Source organism: Dasypus novemcinctus, chromosome 7, assembly GCF_030445035.2.
Source record: "Dasypus novemcinctus isolate mDasNov1 chromosome 7, mDasNov1.1.hap2, whole genome shotgun sequence".
NCBI lineage: Eukaryota > Metazoa > Chordata > Mammalia > Cingulata > Dasypodidae > Dasypus > Dasypus novemcinctus.
In genome coordinates, this window is record NC_080679.1 from 84,109,397 (window position 1) to 84,134,172 (window position 24,776).

General features: G+C 37.7%; 1 protein-coding gene and 1 pseudogene across 12 annotated transcripts in view; one reads left to right on the plus strand and one right to left on the minus strand.

The window, feature by feature from the left end:
* The window catches only part of COBLL1 (cordon-bleu WH2 repeat protein like 1), a 167,405-nt gene that overhangs the window by 58,170 nt on the left and 84,459 nt on the right, over window positions 1–24,776 (plus strand). The window contains exon 1 of one of the 12 annotated variants that reach the window (XM_071216352.1): window positions 7,762–7,864. The exons of the other annotated variants lie outside the window; for them this stretch is intronic. The gene's annotated coding sequence lies outside the window, so the exon portion shown is untranslated. Of the gene's footprint in view, window positions 1–7,761; window positions 7,865–24,776 lie in introns of those variants that run through there. 12 annotated transcript variants of the gene reach the window in all.
* LOC101447714 (ubiquitin-conjugating enzyme E2 N-like) lies at window positions 22,408–22,966 on the minus strand (annotated as a pseudogene).

Consider the following 24,776-nt stretch of genomic DNA (forward strand, 5'->3'; position numbering starts at 1 on the left):
ATTTATAAAGGACTCCAGTAAGAAGATTAAGACCTACCCTAGGCCGTACGTTAACTGAAGTAACCTCATGAAACCTACTTACAATAGGTTTATACTCACAGGGATAGATTAGCTTTATGAACATGATTTTCTGGGATACATACAGTTCCAAACCACCCAACTGGACTCCAGAAAGACATCTTTCTATATACAATACACATTCATTCCACCACAATATTCCAAAAGCCTCAAATCATTTCAGTAACCATGCTAAGTACAAAGATTCACTAAAATCAATTATAGATGTGGTCTGTCCTGGGGCACAATTCCCCTTTGGCTGTGTTTCTGTGGAACCTAGAGAACAGGTTATCAGCTTTCAATATACAAAGGAGGACAGTCATTGAGTAAACATTCCCATTTTCATAGAGAGAAATTGAAAGAAAAATAGAGGTCACTGGTTCCCCCCAAATTCCAAAACACAACAGGGCACTCTACATTAGATTTCAAGGTCTGAGAGTCACCTATGAAACAATAGTTTGTACTCAGGTTCTAATGGAACAGCCCCACCCTTTCCCAGGGTTTGCCTAGTGTCTGTGCTCTTCCCCAAGCACTGGGTGAAAGCTCCAGCATCCTCAAGCATTGGGGTGATAGCCTTACCCTTGTCAAGCATTCGGTAGGCCCCCAGTATCTGAGAAAATGGCTGGCAACATGCTTCTTGAACTTTAGGACAGAAGACCTGCCCTATCCAAGTACCAGGGCATACTCTTTCCACATGCATGGTGGGCTTGCCCTCTTAGCCTGAGAAGATGTCTTTGGTCCAGACCTCATATTTCATGGGCGTACCCTCAAATTGATTTTTCCTTCAATCTGTCCCTTTGCTGTCCTTTATTCCAGTCCAACCGTGGTTCCTCTCATATAGATCTCACAAAAAACTTGCCAGTTTTGCATGTAATACACAGGGGCCCAAACCATCAGAGAAAAGAACTTTCCACAGATCCTCTCTGGATAACTGCATTTCCAATCCTGACTTGCACTGAAATAGCTGACTGGTTCCATGTTCGTTTAAATCCTCAAATGGAGCACTATTCTCTAGTGACTCACTTTCGAAAAGCTCAGATTTTAAAAACCATAAATTTCTACTTTGTTTGGATCCCAGGAGTTCAGTTCTCAGCTTATTCCTTTCTACTTTGTTTGGATCCCAGGAGTTCAGTTCTTAGCTTATTCCTTTCCTCTCACATTTCACTATAAACTATAAGGAGAATCAGGCCACATTTTCCACATTTCAGCTATCCAAGTTCATCACTTTCAAAAATGCCTTCCATCTGACATCAGAACTCAATTGTGCCAAGTTCTCTGCCACTTTATTTATTTTTTTTTGTTCATATTTTCAATTTTTATTTTTTTATTTTTTTAAATATTTATTTATTATTATTTTTTTAAATTACATTAAAAAATATATATGAGGTCCCATTCAACCCCACCGCCCCCGCCCCCCACTCCCCCCATAGCAACACTCTCTCCCATCATCGTGATACATCCATTGCACCTGGTAAGTTCATCTCTGAGAATCACTGCACCCCATAGTCAATGGTCCACATCATAGCCCAGACTCTCTCACGTTCCATCCAGTGGGCCCTGGGGGAATCTACAGTGTCCCGTAATTGTCCGTGAAGCACTATCCAGGACAACTCCACGTCCCGAAAACGCCTCCACATCTCATCTCTTCCTCCCGTTCCCCACACCCAGCAGCCCCCATGGCTACCGTTCCCACACCCATTCCACATTTTCTCTGTGGACATTGGATTGGTTGTGTCCATTGCACACCTATGTCAAGTGAGGGCTTAGATTGCACATGGGTACTGGATGCACTCTTCCCGCTTCTAGTTGTAGACACTCTAGGCTCCATGTTGTGGTGGTTGACCTTCTTCAACTCCATGTTAGCTGAGTGGAGTAAGTCCAATAAGTCAAAGTGTAGGAGCTGAAGTCTGTTGAGGCTCTGGGCCTGGGTGTCATATTATCAGTCCAGAGATTCAAATCCCCTACATATATCTTAAACCCAGCACCAACTACAATTCCAATAAAGTAGCATGCAAGTCTTGTGAAAAGAGATCCCCTCTGAGTCCATTTCCATCACGCAGAAACACCAGCTCCAAAGAAGGGCCATCTGTCATGGCAGTGAACCCCTTCTGCCATGACCATAGAACCCGTGGGTCTCTTTATCCCTCAAAAGAACCAATACCTGGGGTTGTATCTACCTTATCTGTCTCTTAGACTCTGTTCAGTTGTACATAGGGGTATTCCTTCTGACAACCTCCAGACTCTTTTTTAGAGACTCACAGCCTTATAATCTCATTTCTCCTTTCCATTTCCCCCTTACATTAGGTCAAACCGCTTCCCGAAGTCATGTTATTATATGTAGACAGGTATATTCTGCTGTTCCGCATTGAATCTTTGATTCAAGGTCATTTTCTAGTTGCTTCTTCAGCTGGTATGTGGTAGTGATCCCTCGGTGCCAGGGAGGCTCATCCCCGGGTGTCGTGTCCCACGCTGGGGGGAATTCTCTGCCACTTTAAAACAAGTTTGCAATGACACATTCATTATTTCTATACCTTTAGCATCCTTGTTTCTACCAGTTGTTTCTTCAAAGCAATCAAGGCCTTGAAATTCTTCTTCTCTCTACTCATTACCCAATTATGAAACCTTTTTAAAACATTTTTGGTATTTGCCCTAACAGCACCCCACTTGGTATCTGCCTTAGTTTGCTAAGCTGTTCAAAGCCGATACCATGAAATGCATTGACTTTAACAATGAGAATTTATTATCTTACAACGTTACAGCTACACTGAAAAAAATGTCAAAATCAAGGCATCATCAAGTGATCTGTTCTTCCTGAAGACCAGCTGGCAGCAATTTTTGACTCTTCTGTGACATGTCAAGGCACTTGGCAGCATGTGCAGGTCTCTCCCTTCTCTTCTGGGTTTCCTTGCTTTTCAGCTTGTTGCTTATATGGCTTTCTCTCTCTCTCTCTCTCTATTCATCGTATTTATAAAGGTTTCTGGTAAGAAGATTAAGACCCATGCTGAGCCATGCCTTAAATGAAGTAATCCACAGGAATGGATTAGTTTTAAGAATATGATTTTCTGGGGTCTAGACAGTTCCAAACCACCACAGTAAGTAACTTGGGACTGTTCTGGGCAAACCAGAATATATATACTTAGTATTCTTGATGTGGGGAAGGTTTCTGAATTGGTAATAGAAAACGTGTAGAATGCTTTTAGAAGCCATGTGAGATAAGAACAAAGAAGAGTTATGTTCTTCAATATCCAATGCAACATGAATGTCATTGATGATAATGAAGAGAGTCAGGATACTCTCAGTGGGATTAGGGAATGGCAGCCAGTTGCTAGTGAGAGGATATGAGATAAAGAAAAAGAAATAGAAACTATAGACACCTTTTAAAAGAGGTTTTGTTGTGGATAAGAAAAGAGAGTACAGGCAGGAACTGGAGAGTGACGTAAGTGATAAATAGGTAAAGCTAGATCTGTATAAGAGATCGAGTCTCATTAAAGCTGGAAAGGAAATCCCAGAGGGAATTCTTGTTTTACTTTAAATTATAACTATATTAGTCAGGATTTCATAAGTGGAAGAAGAAATAATGGCTTCCATTAGTGAAAGTGATGAGTTTGTAATTTGGGATCAAATTTTTCAGTTTCTCTTATAGGAAAGTCTGTATTTGGTTTTGAATATCTTAGAAATATATGAATTATTGTAGAGATGAGCTTTGGTTTATAGAAGAACTGACTATAAAATCCGCCCCTTCATATTCCTCTCCCTTCACATCAGCATCATATCCTTTTGGACTGGTAGAAATAAAGCCATGGAATTCTGATATCAGCTTCCATTGTATCGGTATGGACATTTGCATGGTGGAAACTGGTGTTTGCCTTGCAACTGATCGGGAGAAGTGATCGGACATCTGCCATGAAATTTACCTGCTTTCTTTTCTTTTCTTTTTTTTTTAAAATTTATTCCCCCCTCTTCCTTTTCTTTTTAAGGAAATTAAATACCTGACCTAGTCTCTGAACTTACTTATTTTGTATATACTCACATTTCTTCTAAAAATTATCCTACAAGTAAGTTTAAGTTTTATTTTAATATTGCCAGATATTCTTCTTTAAGCTAAAATCTAATGATTAATTACAATTCTCTAGTGAGAAATAGCTTAGAAGTTAATATTTTATATGTGTTTGAGAATTTGCAAGCATTTATTAGTTTATAAAGGAGAGCTTAATAACAAAGACATTGAATTCTGAAGTTTAAAAATAGCTAGATAAAGAAGCTGTTTTTTAAAATGTCAGTGTGAAACACATTCTCTTCAGAAAAAGGGCTTGTAAAAATGTTACATGATCATTCCTGGAATGGTTTTGTAAGACCATTGAATTCCTTCTTTAACATATTCGCCAGAGGTAAGAAGTGCCTGGCACTTAGACACATGATAAACAGTGGAGTTAGAACAGGACAGTCAGTTTAGCATTCTGAACAAAGGAACAGTACCTTTTCATAAAGACTTTCTGAAAGAATTGTAAGTATTCTTTTTGTAATTATAAGTTTGTAATTATAAAACTGTAATAGAAATTTGATTTTCTAAACAAATACTTTTAGACATGTCTTATATTTTCCTTTGAACTATTTTTATTCTTTAAGATGTCTGACTACTGTTTTATTTGCAGCATTTTTGTAAAACATAAACTGAATAACCTATGGATTTGTGAATTGATGTTTTAGAAAGTAAATTACATAATTTATTTTTCTTGACACTAAATGTGTATGCAGTGATATCATTTATACTTGGGGAAGAAAAATGTTTTAAATTATAACAATCCATTAAACTCTATGCACGTATAAAATTAATTACTGTTGCTCATGATCTTACTTGAGACTTTCAGGCTTTAAGACCTGAAGTTCTTTTTACAGGATGGTGAACATCGCAAACAGTCTGATTAGTTTATCTAGGGCTTTAGCGTTTACGAAGCACCGATCACTACTTTTTCAAATACTCACGAAAACCTGTAAAGCAGACTTTGGATAGTCCTTGATTCAACATTAGTAAGCAAGTAAACTGAGATTCAGAGGTATTAAGTTACTTAACTAAGAAAACTTACCTACCAAAATCTTGGAGCTAAAACTAGAATTAACTATTTCAATTCCTAGATCAGTCATCTTTCCCCTCTGTGATTCTGGCATAGGATCTTTCCATACTAACCCCCTTCTAAATAGTGTGTAAAAATACAATTTAGTAAAATTTACCCAAATTAAATAAAAAATCTTAACACACAGTTCTTAGAGCTGATGCCAAGTGTACTATTAACTCTGTCAGTATCAACCTTAAATAAGAAGTTGCTAGTAGAAATCCTGACTTGGCTGGTACATGATTACATACCGCTTTGTTAAAGTAACTTACTGAAAAAAGACAACTTGGCTCATGTCTTCGCTTATAATGCTGTACTTCTGTATAAATGTGTGTGCTAAAATTTCATTCTCCTCTTAAAGATCAAACTAACCCTATCCTTTAAATAGATACCTGGCATTGTGCAATATTAGATGAAATATGAAAATGAGTCCTTGGGCGTATGCTAAAATTTTGGTGTAAAATATTTGTGGGTAGTCAAAATGTTCTCTTTAATTGAAACTCCAGATGATTTCAGTTGGAGATTTAGGGAGTTCAAAATACAAATAATAAAATGAAGGAAAAAAATGGACTATCTTGTCATGTAAAATATTTTTATAACATACCTGATTAGTATTTAGAGCAGTCGTCTTAAAAATGATAAGATTATAAGCACCTTACATAATGGGCAGGAGTATCAATTGTTTGTACTTAATAAAGATTCTAAAATTTAAAATTATAAATCCACTTGCTATTCTAAAATATATCTAAAACCTGGAAAATTGTTCAGTAATGTCAGAGTGGCTGAATTTTTTTTTTCAATAAGGACTCTGTCTCTAAATACCTTGTAGAAACCAGACTTACATAATTCAAACTTACTTTTCTCATAGAAATAGCTATAAATGAGGTTTAATTTTTAAAATTTTGCTGAGAAAGAAACCTTATCACATTTAAGGTTCAAGTAAATCATATCAGCAGAAAGTGCAATCATACTAGATTGTATTTTAAAGGTAATAAAGATAGTATCCAATTACTATCTGTCACTGGTTAATTGCTGCTAAGCACACAATGTGAGGATTAATAACTAAATAAATCCATTTATGCATGTAGGCCATAAAATCAGATGGTTGAGATTATAAATAGGAAGATTTATTGATGTCATCAGTAAGAAAGAGGAGAATGCACCTCTGGGATGTCCTGTTTACTCCCAGTAAGCATCTGTTTTTTAGAAAACAAATTATTAATCCATACGTAATAAGGAAAAAACTAGGCAATAGAATTTTTTAATGCAAACTCATTATAAATTTGATATTAAAAGTATAACTTCAATTTTCGTGTTTGACATAATCACAATTTATAGAATAAAATGATTTTTTCCGTATAGAATCTTGGAATTATGTAGGTTTTATTTTAGATGGAATATTTGGATGTCTTCCTATCACAATTTAACCTTGTCAAAGGAAAGAGAACAGTTATTCATACAAAGACAAATGCAATGATTAGTTCATAAATTATATATCTGGTGATATAAAGTGTGAAACTCATTCTTTCCAACCTCACTGTTTCAGCTTTCCCACAATGCTGTCTAGTATGGATTTTTTATAAACTTCAGTCTCTTGTCAATCATGTCATAAAAATCTTAAGTCATATTGATAGTCCACTTATGATTCTATTATATTTGTTGGAGTAATATGCTTATTACAGGTTTTTACATTTTGAAGAAAAGTACTTAAATTCAAGTTCATCATTTTTCTGTTTATCTAATAGGAATTGAAGCACTAATCAAAGTGCTCTAATAATGCACTGTTGTGCCTGAATTGCAATAAAGTATAGATTTTTTTCTGTTTTCAAAGAGAAACTGGATAACAATGTGAAACTATTGTTAAAAATAATTTTGGATGGAGTATTAAATTGATGACCTACATTTGACTGTTTTTTTTTTTTTAATTAAAGAATTACTCTTACTGAGTCATTTAAAGATTTTCAAATTTTCATACTGAGGTAGAAGAAAACTAAGTTGCTGCTGGTCAAAGGTAACTGTAATTTCTGGAAATGCACATACAGTCAGTTAAACGGTATCTGACGTTCATGAAAATAAGCAGTAGGTCAGCAAATAGAAATGGGTAGAATTAGGGATTAGTTTTGGTTTTAAGATAAAATAGAAATAAAATTATTTATCTTTTGTAGTTTTTTTTTCTTTTTTTAAGTTTAGAAAAGTAGTAGTAGATTAAGAGAAAAGAGTAAGACTAATATGTCAACAGTGCTTATGGTCTTTTGGGGAAGAGTAGAATTTAATGATCTTTTTGTGAGATCATTATAAATAATACCTGATTGACACATTTACTCTTTGACCCTAAAATAAAAACCAATTATGATTTTTGTTGCTTTATTTTGAAATTCATAATAACTGGACCACACCTATTAAATTGGAATTCTTGTGCTGAAAAACGTTGTTTTAATGGTTTTAATATCTAAGCTGTTTTTGAATAAAAATTTCACTGAAACTTTGTGCTGTTTTGACCACCAGTACTTGGCATGCTGTACATGCCTTTGTTTCTAGATCCACCCATTTCCTCAGGGAGAGCTTTATAAACGAGGCTACTGTATATTTCTTTGTAATTTCCTTCTGTTGTTGTTTCTTGGGAGGAAGAATTGCAATGGATTTTACAGCATTTCTACATGTAAATCAGCTGACTTTCTATGGAACTGAAAGATACGGTAATTGGGAAAGCCAGGAAGGATATTTTAGGTTGCTTAAAGTCAGGCAGATGGTATATAGTTTGGTTTTTAGAATGTGGGTGTTTTCCTGTGTTTGAAAAGATTTAATAAGCTTTATAGATCATGAAAGCATGGGTTCTAATGAATTAGTCTTTAGCATGCACATCTAATGATTTTCTTCTGGTGAGTCAGTGTTTCTCCTAGATGTCATTCTAGAGAAAATTATAATAAATTCTGTTTATTGGATAGGTTCACACAGTATTTTTTTCTTTTGTTTTTGTTTTTAATCTCTCACTCCAAACAGAATTTGAAGAGCTTGAAAGGTTGTTCCACCAGAGTTAGACATACAGTGGCATGATGGACAGGAAATAAGCTTTGGAAATGGAATACTATAGGATCAAAATCTGGACCTGCAGTGGACAAGGACAAGTTATTTCTCTTCTCTGGAATCTGATTCTTAAACTCTATCAGTAAAGTTTCAGTAAAATAAAAGTTACTTTAGAAAATAACATTTCCTTAAATTTTATCAGTAAAATACTAATTCATAGAATTGTATGAATTAACTATAAGCACACACATAGCTTCCCACCTTTGTAGCTTAATAGGTTGTGCCACTGATGTGAGTGCTTCATTGCTGCTCATTATGATGGGTCAAACTAAAGACACCTAAAGAGATCAAGGTGAAATTTGGGCCTTTTAATGGTAGTTGAGTAAATTGTAGAATGATAAAGGTTCCATGGCTGTAATGAAAATAGATTACATCTCATCTTGTGTGACTTGCCTAAATGTCACATAGCTTGCTAGTGACAGAACCAGAACTAATGTCCTCTTTGTAGTCCTTATGACATGTTAAACGATTGTCTTGCCTAATAATGACAAGCACTTAAATTGTACTTACTATGTGCCATGAACTGTCTGTCCTTGGTGCTTTATCATTTAATTTACACAACAACTCTACGTTGTAGATACTGTTTTCTACAGGTGAGCAAAAAGGTGGTGTTTTAGTTTTCTAGGCTGCTCTGGCAAATACCATGAAATGGGTCACCTTAAATAATGGGAATTTATTTGCTCATGGTTTAAGGCGGGGAAAATGTCCAAATCAAGGCATCATCAGGGCGATGCTTCCTTTCTGAAGACCAGCATTCTGGAGCTGGCTGCGGGCAATCCTTGCCTCCTCTGTCAGATGGCAAGGTGCACAGCAGCATCTGTGGTCTTTTCTTCCTCTTCCATGTTTCATTGACTCCAGATACTTGTTTCTGTGCCATTATTTCTCTCATGTCTGAATTCCTTACATTTATAAAGGACTCCAGCAATAGAATTAAAACCATCGTGATTGGGTTGGGTCACACACACCTTAACTGATGTGACCTCATCAAAAGGTTCTACTTACAATGGGTTCACACCCACAGAAATGGATTAACTTTAAGAACATGTATTTTCTGGGATTCCTACAGCTTCAGACCACCACAGGTGATTAAGAGAAATGTCAAAGTCCATAGAGCTCTTAAGTGGCAGAAATGAGACTTAAAATATAGTCCATTGGGTACTGGAGTCCACTTTTAACTGCTATACTGTCCTTTTTTTTAAAAAAAAAGATTATTTCTCTCCCCTCCCCCCACCCTCACCCCCACCCTCACCCTCACCCTGGTTGTCTGTTCTCTGTGTCTATTTGCTTCATCGTCTTCTTTGTCTGCTCCTGTTGTTGTCAGCGGCATGGGAATCTGTATTTCTTTTTGTTGCGTCATCTTGTTGTGTCAATTCTCCGTGTGTGCAGCACCATTCCTGGGCAGGCTGCACTTTCTTTGGCGCTGGGTGGCTCTCCTTACGGAGTGCACTCCTTGTGATGGGGCTCCCCTGCACGGGGGACACCCCTGCGTGGCAGGGCACTCCTTGCGCGCATCAGCACTGCGGGTGGGCCAGCTCCACACGGGTCAGGGAGCCCCAGGGTTTGAACCGTGGACCTCCCATGTGGTAGACAGATGCCCTAACCACTGGGCTAAATCTGCCGTCCTATACTGTCCTTTATCCTATACTGTTAGCTCCTTGAGTACAGAAGTTGTTTTATTTATTTCTCTACCCAAAGCCACCACAGGTGCTTAATAAATGCTGGGTGGGAAATTTCACCTCTTGGTTCCAAAGTCTTTCCCATGTGTTTTATACCCATGGCTTTATTTGATTACTTTATTAATCATTTTATTAAATGAGTTCATTTTAATCAATGTATAATACGATCTTTTTCATAAACACTTAATATAAAATACATTCTTATTTGTTGATTGAAAGATAATATATATGAAATAGTTTCTTTGAAAGCATTGTAAAATTCATAGTGTGAAAGAAAAAGGCATTAATGACTCTTTAAGATAGGGAAGAAGAAAAAACTGAATGGGATAGACATGTTAGGAATCTTAATAGTTGGTTGGTTATTTTTATAAACTACTTAAAGGATAACCAGATTGCATCATGACTGAAAATATTCCTCATGCACGTTCTCCCTGTTATCTGACAATCATTGTTAGGTGGTGAAAGAGAACTGCCATCTCACGCTAAATACAGCAAAAATCCTATCACACTAGAGTGCCTTTTTTTCCTCTGAAAGTATTTACTTTTTAAATGTGTAAACTCATTATTTCTAGAGATAGAGTCCAGAGCTCTCAGTCTCACTGAAGGCTATGGACCCTAAAAGGTAAAAACATTTAAATATGTGGGAACTCACACTTATCACCTCATCCAGGGAACTTTCATGTCAAATCTCCTGCCTCAAACATTCTCCATCCTGATGAGATACCCAGAGCTCTGGTCAGTCTGTCTTGGTACCTGTCATGCTCTTCTCCACTGTTCCTTCTCGGTCTTCACTAAATGAGGACTTCTGAGGGTAGGAACTGTGCCTTTTATTTTTCTTCCTTAACACATAGCTCTGGGCCTGGTACCTGGAATTTATTTGATGGGTTTATTGAACATATGAATTAATGAGCAAGCAGGAAACCCCAGTGTGCTTAAGAAATTATGCTAATTATTGAATTAGGAAAACATTTGAGGACCTGACAGGTGATATTCAGGTATAGGTGGATGGACAGATGGAGGGACAGACAGACAGATAGATAAATCATTTAGCAGTTTTATTGAGCATCTTTGTACCAAAAATTATTCAGTATTCTAGGAGCTTCAGCATGCAGCATTAAACCAGAGTTAGTGTCTAGACATGGTGAACTTTCACTCACTAATCAGAATTCACTAATCTGAACTAATCACTAGCCAGAATTGTGAATATTTACAGTCTGTAAGCAGGGAATTCTGTGCTTATTATGCCATTGTGTGCTTTGCAATAAAGAAAGAAATACCCAAAAATAATAAGCAATAAGGAGGCCAGCTGTTTTGTGGAGAGCCTTTAGATAATATTCTTTGACAGTAAATATTACTTGGTATATTAGTCAGCCAAAGGGGTGCTGATGCAAAATACCAGAAATTGGTTGGTTTTTATAAAGGGTATTTATTTGGGGTAGGAGCTTACAGATACCAGGCCATAAAGTATAAATTCCTTCCCTCACCAAATTTTCACGTGTTGGAGCAAGATGGCTGCTGACCGCTGTGAGGGATCAGGCTTCCTGGGTTCCTCCTTTCCAGGGTCCTGCTTTTCTGTTTTTTCCACAAGGTGAGCTGTAAACTATGAACCTCTCTAGACTTTGCCTCTCTCCACAAGGTCAGCTGTAGACTATTAGGTGAATGGCTCTCTCTCTCTCTCTCTCTCCCCCTGAGGTTTCTGCCCTATCTAAGGAGCCATCTCTATTTCTCTGTGTTCTTCTCCTGGCTCAGGTCCTCTTTTCCTGGGGCTTGCTTATGTTTCCTCTGTGAGTGTACTTCCCAGGGCTCCAGCTTGAGGTTTCAGCATCAAACTTCAACATCAAAACTCCAACATCAAAAATCCTCAGCTCTGTCCTTTGCCATGCCTTTTATCTGTGAGGCCCTACCCACTCAATACCCTAATGACATGGCTCAATCAAAGCCCTAATCATAACTCAATCATGACCAGGTACAGACCAGATTACAGCATAATCCAATATCTATTTTTGGAATTCATAACCATATCAAACTGCTACACAGGGTTTTCAATTTCATTTTGATTTTTCTGTTCTGATGGCACAAATAAGATTTTTTTTACAGATTATTTTGATTCCTTTATATTGCCTTATCATATTTACTATGAAACAGACAGTAGTTTATTAGGGCATTTAATTAATACTACTTAGGTTATTATTCCATGTAGAAAATTATTAGTCTTATTTCTGGTCTGTGTGATCTGATCTGCAGTTCTCTACAGTGTTCTCATGTTTTACTGTCTGTCTTACACATCATTTATTGAATTAAGGGATAGCTGATGTGTCCTGTGCTTGGCCTGCAAGTGTTTGGATGAATGAGAAATCAAGTGTGAGACCATGATTTCATAGAGATTAGTCATTGTATGAACCAAAGTTGTCCTGTATCTAGTAATACTGTTGATGCTCTTAACAAACTCCAGTTACATAACTTGCTGGGCGAACTGAGTTTTCCATTTCTTTGGTAGAATCTGCTGAATCACTGTCCTTGACATAAGGACTCCCCCAAAGGCAGTAGGCTACTTTCTAGTTTGTCTGCTCCTGCCTGTTGTATTTTATAAAAGATTTTATAAATTTATAAATTGACTAATTCTTAACCTGTTAAGATCTGTTGTGCTTGTATCATTACTTATAAGTAATAATAATAATTAAAAATTTAAACAGATGACTTGAATTCAAGAAGATGAATGTTTATGTAAAAGTAATGTTAAGTACTTTGGAAAGCATCTATAAAATGTGATCCGATACACACACACACAAAGTGCTGTTGAATTAGATGTGATTGAGACAACTAAATAATGAAATAAAATTATAACAATCCAGGAATCTGCACTTAAACAACTTTCTAAGTATCTTGAAATTCTTGGCTTACTTAAAAAAATTGGAAATCAAAGACAAGGCTTTGTATGTGACTTATGCCAAAAAGAGTTGAAAAATCTAACCATTTGGGTCATATGCAAATATAAATCCTTCATTCTACATCAAAGATCCATGAGGGAGTTTATATCTATGTGCTTTAATTTTTAAAAAATGTTTTAAGGCTTACATCAACTTTTAATTTCTGCTTTAACTGACTTTTTAAAAATATCCGATTGATTAGAAACAGTAATAGACTTTTGTGATTATTTTTCTAAATCATTATTCCCAGTTTCCTGTGAGATGATAATGTTAGTATGATATTTATATATTAAAAACACCAGGGAAATGAATGTGGCTCAACCAGTTGGGCTCCTATCTACTGTATAGGAGGTCCAGGGTTTAATGCCCAGAGCCTCCTGGTGAGGGCAAGCTGGCCCATGAGGAGTGCCAGCCCATATGGGAATGCCGTCCTGCACAGGAGTGTGGCCCTGAGTGAGAATGCTGCCCAGTGCAGGAAAGTTGCCCCATGCAGGAATGCCGGTCAATGTGGAGAGCTGGTGTGGCAAGATGACACAGTAAGAGACACAGAGGAGAGAAAATGAGAAGACGTAGCAGAACAGGTGGTTGAGGTGGCGTAAGAGAGTCATCACCTCTCTTCCACTCTGGAAGGTCCCAGGATCAGTTCCCAGAGCTGCCTAATGAGAATACAAGCAGGCACAGAAGAATGCACAGTGAATGGACACACAGAGCAGGGAATAGGGCAGGGAGGATAGAAATAAATATTAAAAAAAAATAAAAACCCCTAGTACTTTCTTCCAAGACCTTATTTAAATATATAAAAAAACTAAAAATATTTTTAAAATTTATGTTGTTTTATGCGTGAGTATAAAAGTATAATTTTGAACTACACATTGTTGCACAAGTACTACTTGTATAGGAATCCCATTCTTCTCTGGGCTTAGGTAGTAAAGCAGATAAAAAAGCAGTTATATTGTGTTTTTGTTCTATCAGCTATCTCTTAATTAGCTGTATCAGTCTATTCAATGAATATTTCTTTGTATCGAACCTTAAAACAAATATTTACATTATTCATTATATTTATTGAATATTTTATATCATTTATAGTTGAAAGAAGAATGGCTTAATAGAAGAGTGTAATCTTATGGTTCTGAAATTATTACAGTTTGTCCAAATTGGATCCAGACAGGCTCACATTGATGGTTAGTTGTGTTAAATCTCTGTCAGTATCACTCTTGCCCCTATGACCATTACCCCCCTCCCCCCCGTTTTTTTTCCTCGCACATCACTGATTCATTAAAGAAACTGGGTTATTGCCTTGTCGGCTATTCCACATTCTGGATTTTGCTAATTGCTTTCTTGTGGTGGTTTTCATATTATTTTCAATTTCCCATAATTCCCCCTTTTATTTTAGGAGGTACCTGGGATTGAATCTGGGACCTTGCATATGTGAAGCAGGTGCTCAACCACTGAGCTCCACCTGCTCCACCTATAATTCCTTGATTTTGATCAGGTTGAATGTTTTAAGCAAGAATGCTTCATAAGCGGTGCTGCGTACTTTCTGTTGCAGCATATCATGAAACACATAATGTCTGTTTGTCCCATTTTTAATGATGCTCACTTTAAAAAATGAGTTTAGGTGGTATAAGTCTGATCCATTTACTCTGTTCCCCACCAATTTTCCACCTTATTATTTACAGCCTATGAATGAATGGTTGCTTAAAGTCACAGGTAACAATCCAAAGAGCCAGCAAAGAATGAGCATCACCAGACAAAACAAAAGCCATTTGAACATGCGTGTTTGAAGAAGGATGAGTCTATGGCAACTCGAAAAGTATGTTCAATATAAGTTGGCCAGGGTCATCTCCTATACCAAGGACAAAGCACAATCCAATATACAGTGTCCAGGAGAAACACAAAGGGACAGTGGGGAACTAGGAAAAGAATACTGCATTATAGAGAGACTTCTTCATTGATGGTTTCTGGATTTTTATTTTCTTACTTTGGATGGACCATCATTTCTAATTTCTTTATCTTGTAATTTTTTGTTGCATACTGTACATTTTAATATTTTAAAGTGTTAGCTGGGATTTAGTCCCTGAGCTCTCTGTTCCTTAAGTTTGCATTCAGCTAGTGATATGACAGAGAGTTCCTTGAGTGCCAGGTGCTAACAAAAACAAATGAATGCATAAAAGAGCTTTCAGATTTGTTCTGTATTGGCTGGTGCTCTCCTTCAGAATTTAGCCCTCCTAACAAGATCAGCCTGAAGGTAAAAGTGAAGTAAGAGTCCTCTCGATCTTTTCTGACCCTGGGTCTTGTTCTAGGTTTGTGCTTGCTCAGGGTCTTAGGAATTCCCCCATTTATAGGAACCTAGAATATGCTCTGAGCTGTTTTGACTTAATTGTTTCTTACACTGCTTTAGTTGTCCACAAGCTGCTTCTGCCTGGCCAGGCAAGTTCTAGAGGGTGAGCCATAGGAGTTTCCTGGTTCAGTCTTTCAGGCTGCCACCCAGTAAATAGGCACTGACATGCAGGCACTGCAGTATGCACATAAGGGCCACTCTGTTCCCTCTGGAACTGATCCAGAGACCCACAGTGTGGGAGCTCAGGCTGGCTCCACGCTGCACCAGGGAGGGGAGAGCAGATAGTCCAGCAAGAGTGTCATGAGCTTCTCCTTTTTAAAACTGTGTTTTCTTATTTTGGCATTTTCCCAATTACTGCAACCCTATAACCATTTTCCAGTTAAGGAAGATGGCTCTGCCAGTTTTTGCTAGTAGTTCAAAGGTTCTGTGCAGGAACAGCACCCTGGAGCATCTTGCACCACCATCTTGGTCAACTGGAAGTACAGAGAACTGGACTTTAAAGAAAAACTTTGCTCATCAGCTGTTTTATTTCTTTATGAATTGTATTTTAGGTAACGTAAATGCTTGGCTCTTTCCCTAAATTTTCAGGGTAGAGTGGTGCCTTAACAATATTCAGTGGGGACCAGATTAGTTTATTACTAAGAACACCTAGGGGAGGGCCGTTGGCTGGGGCCTTTGGTATGCCACTTCAGTGAGGAATTCACCTGTGACCACCTGGATCATTCCTCTTCTGGACACCTTTCTCCTGCTGGCCCGATGCACCGCCGAATAGCATGGTACTGGTTCCCCTCGTGCTCTTTACACCAGAAAGCTGGCAGGCACTATGGGGAAAAAACAAAACAAGAAAGTGGAAGAAGTGCTAGAAGAAGAGGAAGAGGAATATATGGTAGAAAAGCTCTTAACTGTCAGGTGGTAAAAGGCAAAGTGGAGTTCTTCCTGAAGTGGAAGGGTTTCTCAGATGAGGACAGCACATGGGAGCCAGAAGAGAGCCTGATTGTCCCGACCTCATTGCTGAGTTTCGACAGTCACAGAAAATAACATGAGACAGATGAGTCAGAGGGAAGCAGGCGCAAAGCTGACTGCTTCAGAAGATAAGGGAGAGGAGAGTGAACCAAAGAAAAAGAAAGAAGAGTCAGAAAAGCCACTAGGCTTTGCCCAGGGTTTGGAGCCAGAGAAGATTATTGGAACTACAGACTCCATTGGAGAAGTCATTCCTGATGAAATGAAAAAACTCTGATGAGGCTGATCTGACCAAGGAAGCCAGTGTCAAGTGCTCACAGGTTGTCATATCCTTCTATGAGGAAAGGCTGACGTGGCATTCCTACCCCTCAGAGGATGATGACAAAAAAGATGACAAGAATTAACTGAATACCAGCCCCTGTCATTTCTGATGGTGGGATAAAGTGGGGGAGGAAAGGAGTTCTGCTTGTCTTGACATCATAGAGGTGGCTTGAGAAGATGTCCTTTGAAGAGCCAGTGTAGTTTCTGTGCAGCAGCTCAAGTGCTTTTAAAGACGTTCCATGCTGTGTAGTTTGTTTCAAGGCAACCCATTCTGCACTTTGCTGTGAAAATCAAAGGGCCTTCTATGAAGGACAAAACTTGTGGAGTGGTGTGTGACAGAGCAAAAAGATGCTGTAGATCTTAAAAGAGCATCTCCATAACCCACAACCTTCTTCCCAATAGTGTTAACTCTGCATTTGTACAGCGTAGCATGTGTGTAGTTTTGACTGTTACTGATATGTTATTGGCAGGTGGAGGTGTGGAGGGAGGGATGGGGTGGGAGGAAGGGAGATGGGTAGGATCATTTTTGTTGAAATTTGGGGCCTGATTAGGAAATGGTGACGCAGTAACAAGTAACTAATGATTTGGTTCTGTGTTCAGAATATTTTACCTTTTAAAAAAATGTCATTGGCAGGATAAATGAGGATGGAGAGACTCTTTTAAATCTGTGAATGCCTAATGCCTATAAGCCAAGGTATTCTCTGGGCTGAGCTTAATGCTGTCCCCCATGAAGGACTAACTAAGCCAGTTAGTAACTCACCAAAGCTGCCATTTGGAGATGGAAACTGACTGAGGAGGGGAAAGCCTTTTATTGGAATGAATACACAAGCAGATCATTCTGTCTTTGAGGTGCTAATTCTTGAAATTGACAAGGCCCTTTTCCAATTAAGTTATAATTATTAGCTTGCCCATCCAAGCCATTGGCTGAGGTATTTGGGGCGGGGGGGGGGGGGGGGGGGGGGTGAAGAGAGTGATATTGGAGACAGGAGCATAGGGATAGACAAGGGCTGGTGCTCAAAGGGTAGAAAACTTTTAAAGCCTCTCTGCTTTTTGAACTTTGGACTCTGAAACCATTGGTGGCAGGGTTTCATCACTGACAGCACAAGTTTCAATGGATCAGTTCAAGGGTTGAATGATTTCAGAAGCCCTGGTCTCTGGAGAAATTACACTGGGGCAGCGGTTTACTTCAGATAAACAAAAACCCACATTAGAGAAAAATGTCATGAAGAATTAACTGATACCCAAAATGCTTTGTCTTGAATCATGAGACCCATATGTTCTTTTTTTTTAAAAGATTTATTTTATTTCTTTCTCTCCCCTTACCCCGTTGTCTGCGCTCTCTGTCCATTCGCTGTGTGTTCTTCTGTGTTCGTTTGCATTTTTGTCATGTGGCACCGGGAAATTGTGTTGCGTTTTTGTTTGTTGTTGTTGCATCATCTTGCTGTGTCAGCTCTCTCTGTGTGTGGCACCACTCCTGGGCGGGTTGCACTTTATTCTCGAGGGGTGACTCTCTTTGTGGGGTGCATCCTATGTGGAAGACTCCCTCGCATGGCACGACACCGCTTGCGCATGGCAGAACTGCGCATGGGCCAGCTCACCACACAGGTCAGGAGGCCCTGGGTATCAAACCCTGGACCCTCCATATGGTAGGCGGATGGTCTATCATTTGAGCCACAACCACTTCCCCCATCTGTTCTTGATACTGTCTAGACTTGGGTCTAGAACTGCATTGTAAAATCTTTTTAGGCATGTTAGGTTTCTGTGAAAAGTTTGTTTAAATGTAAACTTCATACCACACTGTCAGTTTTTGTCTTAATAAAACTATAGATTTATTTAAAAAAAAAAACACATAGATTTTAATTTTATGTGTTTCAACCCAATGTAGTTATTCTTTTGATCTGATTGCTCCATCTTAACGCCAATCAGAGCCCTTTCCAGTTTTTTACCCAGTCCCTTTGACATGACGGTAGTAGCCTGTGATAATTTCATGGATCCTAGGACATCTTGTCTATCAGAAAGGTCTTGAGTGCTCCCTGGCCTGTACCTGGAGTAAGCCTTTTTATCCAAGTAACCCTGGTTCCACCAATACCTTTGATAGGAAATGTATTTACAGACCTTAAGTATAGGTTCATTGATACTGGATGATGACTCTTCAGTGGACAACTCAATAATATACATTTTTGAAAGAAGAAAATCACATCGATACATAGTATTTTCCATCAAAATTAAGATTACAGTGTTTTTATTTTAAGTCCTTTGATTTTGTATATATCTCTTCTCAAACCAAAACTCTTGATTCCTTATGGTATATACTTATGTACTTATATATGCAAATAAATATACTAATTTGCTTTATCCTACAATATGCCAGTAAAAATTTCAACATAGTCCTATTACTAATACAGTTTTAGAATTCTTTGCATTTCTAGTTGTCCTTAGAACAGATCTCACTAGGGATGTACAATTTAAAAAAAATTTTTTTTTTAAAGTTTATGTTCCAAAGAGAAAATTCTATTACAAACTATGTTATAAAAGTCTTACTTTCATCCTTGTTCCTTTCCTACCACACAGACAATACTTTTTACTGATTTTTGGGTTATTGCGTAATGTGTTATATTGTTTATCTCACCACCTTAATTTCTTGTACAAAAAATAACATGCTAAAAATACCTTTTTATTTTATTTTTCTTCCTTTAGCAATATATTCCAGAGTTGACTGCATATTAGAGCTCTTTCTTACTCCTTTTTATGACTGCATAATACTCCTTGAGTGGATATACCATAGTTGAACATTATCCACAATTCTTCATATTAGGTTTCTAATCTTTTGCTATTAAAAAAAATGCTGTAATGAATAATCTTATGCCTAAATCATTTCATAGTTTTTGTTAGTGTTTCTTTGGGATAGCTGCTTCTTAGTAGGATTGCTGGATCATAGGATAAATACTTATTTGATTTTGCTAGATATTGCCAAATTTTTCTCATTATGGAATATTCCTCCAATTTGCCTTGCCACCAGCAATATAGAAGTATGGTCTCATATTTTCTTTCCCTAAATCAGATAGGTAAGAAATATAACTCTGTAAAACTAAGAATTTTTAAATTGTCTAATAGCTTTGTTATCTTTGTTGTTACCCATTATGTCAGGCATTGGCAAGCTTCTTTTGTAAAGGCCCAAATAGTAAATATTTTAGACTTTGAGGTACAATTTCATTCACAATTACTCATCTCTGCCATTGCTGCATGAAAATGGCCTTTGCATAGGTAAACAGATGAACATAGTTGTGTTCTAATAAAACTTGAAAAGGGAAAAAAAAGGAAAGAGCTGAATTTGGTCCACAGGTCATAGTTTGCTGACTCCATCTTTATGACATCTCCAAAAATAAAGGCAGTTTAAAATAATCAGATACTTTAACCAGGCTAACTGGTGTGATGTCAGGTGTGGACTGTGTGTTTAATATGTACATTAAATGTGACAGCTGAGACTCAGAATGTGGAAGATCAAGACTAGAACTGAAGTCTGTCTATAATGCATTACTCTTTGCCCAGTTCCATACTGCTCCCTCTTGTCTGTCCTGGACATTGCATATTGGATTGTGTTTTGTCCTTGGCATAGATGACACTCCTGGCCAAGTTGCATCAAACATTTATTTTGAGTTGTCATAAACTCATCCTTCTTTAAACACACATTCAGTTGGCTGTTGTTTTGCCCAGTGATGCTCATTCTTTGCTGGCTCTGTGTTTGTCATTGTCATCTGTGGCAAAGGGACATAGTATGGTAAAATAATCCTATTAGGAAGAATTAAGCTTATAACTGAGTATTTACTTGGTGTTAAACAGTTCACCCATTTGAGCATAATCAGAACAGACCATGATTTTTCATCCAAAAGAATTAATTTTCCACAGAGCTGAGATCTCGTTTTTTATCTTTGGTGTTCAACAGTTTGGTTATAACAACATGCACAGTGTGGATCTATTTGGGTTTATCTTGTATGCAGTTCGTAGAGCATATAGGATGTGTAATCTGTGTCTTTCATTAAATTTGGAAAGTTTGGCCATTTTATTTTTGAATATTTACCCCTCTCTCTCTTTTGTTTCATTCTGGGACTCCCAAAATGCATATATTGGTATCCTTATGATGTCTCACAGTTTCTTCAGATTCTGTTCACTTTTCTTCATTTTTTCCTCCTGCTCCTCAGACTGGGTGATTTAAATGGTCTTATTCTTCACTTATTCTTTCTTCTGCCAGCTCTGTTGAACCCCTCTAGGGAATTTTTGATTTCTGTTATTGTAATCTTCAGCTTTGTTTGGTTCTTTTCATAATTTCCATTTCTCTATTAATATTTTCTTTGTGTTCATCTATTGTTTTCCTGATTTCTTTTAGTTCTTTGTTCATGTTTCCTTTAGCTCTTTGAGCCTATTTGGGACTATTTTAAACAAGTCTTTGTCTGGATAAAAATATAAATAAACTAAAGAGAAGGAACTAGAATAGCAGCTATGTACAGCAGGAGAGGCATAGAGAAACTGAGAGGTGATGGGTTTGTTGTTTTTTTGTTTATTATTATTACTGGGATAATGAAAGAATCTTAAAATCATTGCAGTGATGGATACACAGTTATGTGGTTATACCAAATAGCATTGATTGTACACTTCGGATGGATTTATGCTTTATTAATATGTTTCAATAAAATTGATTTTAAAAAGTCTTTGGAATATGATAGGTCTAATCCTCCTCATTAATTGTTTCTGATGCTTTAATATTCTTCTTTGCCTGGACCATCACTTCCTGTTTCTTTGTATGTTTTATAGTCTTTTGTTGAAATCTGTATTTTTGTGTGGTATTATTATTTTGTGTTTTTTTTCAATTTTATTGAGACATTAATAAAGCATAAATCCATCCAAAGTGTACAATCAATAGTATTCAGTGTAATCACATATTTATGCATTCATTGCTTCATTCAGTCTTTTTTTTTTGAATAACAAAAAATATTTTACTAAAACATAAGATTTACAGAAGTTTCCAGACAAGCCATACAAAAGTCACAAGCTTTTTTTTTTTTTAAAGATTTATTTATTTATTTAATTCCCCCCCTCCCCCGGTTGCCTGTTCTCTGTGTCTATTTGCTGCGTCTTGTTTCTTTGTCCGCTTCTGTTGTCGTCAGTGGCATGGGAAGTGTGGGCGGCACCATTCCTGGGCAGGCTGCACTTTCTCTCGCGCTGGGCGGCTCTCCTTACGGAGGTGCACTCCTTGCGCGTGGGAGTCCCCTACGCGGGGGACACCCCTGCTTGGCGTGCACTCCTTGCGCGCATCAGCACTGCGCGTGGGCCAGCTCCACACGGGTCAAGGAGGCCCGGGGATTGAACCGTGGACCTCCCATGTGGTAGACGGACGCCCTAACCACTGGGCCAAGTCCGTTTCCCCCCAAGTTTTTTTTTGAAGGAAGGAGTCTACACTTGACAGCAAAGTCACAATGTTATTAGTGATGGCTGTGATGTTTGTTTAATGTTCCCATTTTGGTTCAGTCAAGCTTGTCCATCTACAGCTTCTAAAGTTAGACTTGGCTAGAGGGTATATTCTAAAGAACAACTGGTTAGCTGCTTTTAACCAATGCATTTAGTTAGATTACCATTAAAAGGGGGGGCTCATAAAATTAAAATAAAACTACCTCCCTCCTCAAAAATAAAAATAAAATAAAAACACCCACACCCCTGCAGCTAACCCTGACAACTACCTTCATTCAGTGCTTTTATACTTAAACCATGATGGGGGAACTGAATAAAAGCAGGAGAGGGGCCACTGCTTTTAAATGTTTTGCAACAATCCAGATGATACTTCTAGCGTCTGCTCATGCTTTACAACAGTGAATCAGGACAAGACATAGATTTGCTAATGTGCATTTAATCACCAAAGGACTTGAAGATGTCTGGGCTTTTATTCTGTAATGTTTCTAAGACTGTGTCTAGTAAATGCAAACAAAAAAGGAAGAAGTCTTGGCAGAACAGGAGATGCACACTTGATGTTCAGATCGATTTAAATATTATTCATGGCATATTGCCTAGTCCATGCTCTAGCTGTTTCTATGGTTTGGGCTTCGTTGGTCTTCCACTGCTCTGCTACATCATTTGCTAATGGATCATCTGGATTGGGAGCACTTAACAAACCTTGGATCGGTAGCAGAACTGTGCGAATCTGCAGTGCTGGGGACCACTTATCTTTCAAAATATCTAAACATATTCTTCCCAACTTGTCTACATTAGGTGAATAAATTTTGGTTATGAAACGTACTTTAGGGGCTGCCATTGGGTATTCTTCTGAAAGGAATAGTTCAAGTTTAAAAGTCCCTTCTTCAAAGGGGGAATCTTGGGGGCCAGCAAGACCACATGAAAATAACGGGCGTTGCTCTCATCTGGTTCTGCTTTAATACCGGGAACCGGTTCTGCCAGCAAATGCTGGGTTTCCTTGATAATGCTGCAGGGCAGCCCCGTCATCTTATCAGATCCTGAGTTTGGCCTCACTTCATTCAGTCTTAGAGCACTTTCATTACTCCAGTAATAATAATATTAAAAATCTCATCTCCCCTCAATCTCTCTATGCTTCCCTGCTGTACATAGCTGCTATTCCTTTTCTTTCTAGTGTATTCGTATTTATATTTTGTAAAAACAGATTTATATATATGCACTATCACCCATATTCGTGTTTTACATGTGAAACCTGGATATTTTGATATTAAATGTGATATCACTGTAATTTAGAATATGATACAGCTGTTTCTTAAGCTTATATCCAGCTAGTCTTATGACAGAGCTTTCTTTGACTGTCAGGAGCTAATTAACTAACAAGGGAAAAAGAAAAACATCTTTTCCAGTCGTTGCAGATTGACCTGTGCAAGTGCTCTTCTTCAGGGCTTATCCATGCAATCAGTTTAGAGAATAGGTCCAGGCCACAGTTTAGGGGCCCACCTGGCATGCATTTTGCCATGTATCTTGCCATGTGGTCCTAGGAATTCCTTCATTTACATGGCTATGAATGCCCCCTCTTCCCTAAGAAGCAGTTTCCTTATGGTCCTAGGCACTTTACCATATATCCTACAGACAGCAATCTCTTGCCCTAGCAGCCACTTGTCTGCTCTCCCACAGTGTTCTCTAGCAGAGCGCCTCTATTTACAGGGCAAGTTCTGGTGTAGGGAATCTATGAGGCCACCACCATACAAGTTTGGCACGACATACATGCTCCTAAAATGTGCACAAGGGTTACTCTGCTTCCTCTTGAACTGGGACCAAGTTCAAACTGGCAGTATTACCTGAATCCAAACCAAGCTGGTGAGGGACTAGGAAAGAGGCCAGCCAGGGCACCAGAAAATCCTACCACTTTTAAGTGACCTTTTTCTTGATTTAGTGCTTACCCTGTTACTACAGTCCTTGACCTGTTTTCTGGAATTTTGAGAAAGATGTTTCTACCAGTTCATGCATGTTATTCAAAGCTCCTTTGGGGGATGGGACCCCAAAGTTTCTCACTCCACCATCTTGGTTGGAGTGAGCTTTGTTGATTATATTTTCACCCTCTTAATAGAATATTTCACAGAGCAAAAGTTTTAAATTATTTTTTATTATGTTTTTAAAGAAGCTTTGATTACATAAATGTTACATAAAAAATATAGGGGATTCCCATACTCCCTAACCCTCCCCCTCCTCCACTTTCCCCCATTAACAACATGTTTCATTAGTGTGATACATTTGTTTCAATTGTTGAACACATTGCAGCTTTAGTTTTTAATTTTAATAAAGAATAGTTTATTGATATTTTCCTTTTGTGGATTGTGTCATTGTTGTCATGTCTACTATACTTTCACCTAATCCTAGATCTGAAAGATTTTCTTCTATGCTTTCTTCTAAAAGTTTCATAGCTTTGTATTTTACATTTAAATCCATTTTAAATTACTTTTTGTTAAAAGTGATACTTTAGATTTTAATATTTCTAAACTAGGTTTCCAAGTAGTTCTTTTAGCTCATATTTGGCAAAAACTGTAGTTAATGAAAAATTGGTTTGGAAAATTCATATCCAGGAGTTTTCTTCATCAGTATGCATTGAGTGTTACTCTGGAGTATAGTTTACCCTGACACACACTGCTCCCAACACAGATTTAAAATTTTAACAGAGGTTAATGGCTAAATGCCATTAACTTTTTATGAACTTTTAACCAAAGTTCATATTTGGGAGTGGATTATTGAGATTGTGACTAGAAAGTGACTTTCGCTTTCATTTTATGGTTGGCTAATCTACCAATGACCTTACTCGGCT